Source organism: Penaeus monodon, chromosome 22 (genome assembly GCF_015228065.2).
Source record: "Penaeus monodon isolate SGIC_2016 chromosome 22, NSTDA_Pmon_1, whole genome shotgun sequence".
Classification (NCBI taxonomy): domain Eukaryota; kingdom Metazoa; phylum Arthropoda; class Malacostraca; order Decapoda; family Penaeidae; genus Penaeus; species Penaeus monodon.
This window is the reverse complement of record NC_051407.1, coordinates 28173562-28175136: the sequence shown is the minus strand read 5'-3', so window position 1 is coordinate 28175136 and position 1575 is coordinate 28173562. Positions and strand designations below refer to the sequence as shown.

Genomic DNA, 1575 nt, shown 5'->3' with positions numbered 1-1575 from the left:
AGCATAGCTCAGGAGAACATTATAAATTACACATTGGTTCCTACCAATAGCAATGGATCAGCAATCTACCATTAAGTTAACGAACTGTGACTACCCTCCTAGGAAGCCACACGCATCTGTGTATCTGTGGAAACAGCACTTTGAGCTAGAGAACATCACTGCTACTTTGGAGTATGGCAAGGAGAGTGCTTATCACCCTTGGCTGGGTGGAAGCAGGATCTACTAACACTAGTGCTCTTATGGGGTTAATTTCATATTTCATTTGCAATATTCCACATACTGATATAATTTATTCTGCAACTCCTGAGGCAGAAATATTGCAAGGGAAATCATGACTTTTGTGAAAACATGTATGATGGAGCATAAAAAGTGTACAGTTATCTGCATTTATGCCACTTTTGTTGCTCAAAAAACTGATTGACAAGAAGACAGCTTGATTTCAGGACAAGAAGCTTTGTGCATATACTTGAAAGTCACCACATAATTATTAATCCACAAGAGAGTGATAACTTTTACTCAGACTTCCAAATATGGTTTGGTCTGAAAAAATACCATGTTCAAAAAATATATTACTACTAAGACATTAACACGTCTAAGTTTCTTACAAAATGTATATACTTATTTTGTGCAGACGCCAACTAACAAGGAATGTTTGAAAGAAAAATGAAAAGAATAAGTTGTTGTCACAAGACTTTACATGTAAATGCAACTTTTTAGAGAGATCCTGTAAGCTCAAAACCACCAATTTCACTGGTCATATTATTAACAAGTTATTTTTCAACCTTTAACTACATGTTCTCCAGTTTATAATGCTAAACCTATTTATCAGTTTAAGGTTATAATCTAAAGAAATAATTTTTTTGCTGATATGAAAAGATTACAGTATACAATGCCAAAATAGTACAACCAAAAATATCAGTACAGTAATCATCCACAAATAATTTTCACCAACAAAGGTATTTCACAAGATCTTATCATTCTTAATTTCTGAAAATGTTGCCCTCTTTAATAAACAGCTTTAGTTAAAGTGAACTTAATATCATTAATTCATACCAAATACTACTGAATGCTCTACACTGGATGAAGTTTTTGCATTATAGGAAAGTAAAACTACCAACATTCTGAATAAATTGGAACATCTAGGGAAAACCATAGCAGATTCAGAATATGTTACTAGAAAAATATTTCCTCATAACAAATTTGTAGCCGCCTTAACCCTGTGTTACCTTACAATTTTATGAACACCATCTTAAAGATTGCATTAGAAAGCAAAGGCTCTTGCAAGTAAACATATATAAATCAACAACAGAAGTACGATGCAAAGAGAATCCACCAGATATCAGAATTTCATTAAAAAGCTGTTCTAGAAACTCTTGTACATCTACTTTTCTTAGTATTACTAAATATTCATTCTAGAATTTCTCACAAAAGTCTAAGCTGATTTTAAGGACTTATCTGATACATAACAGTATAATGAAAGATGACTACCATACCTTTGTGGACTCCAGTTACTTCTCAAGCTTTTAATGAGATCTGCACTGAGACTGCTTGTTTAAATATTTTTCATATTATTAA

General features: G+C 32.5%; 1 protein-coding gene across 1 annotated transcript in view; it reads right to left on the bottom strand.

Moving 5' to 3' along the window:
- LOC119587077 (elongation of very long chain fatty acids protein 6-like) overlaps positions 1-1575 on the bottom strand; it is a gene marked incomplete in the record, with an annotated part of 22379 nt that continues 20804 nt past the window's right edge. The window contains 1 exon segment of the mRNA XM_037935825.1: positions 1-1575.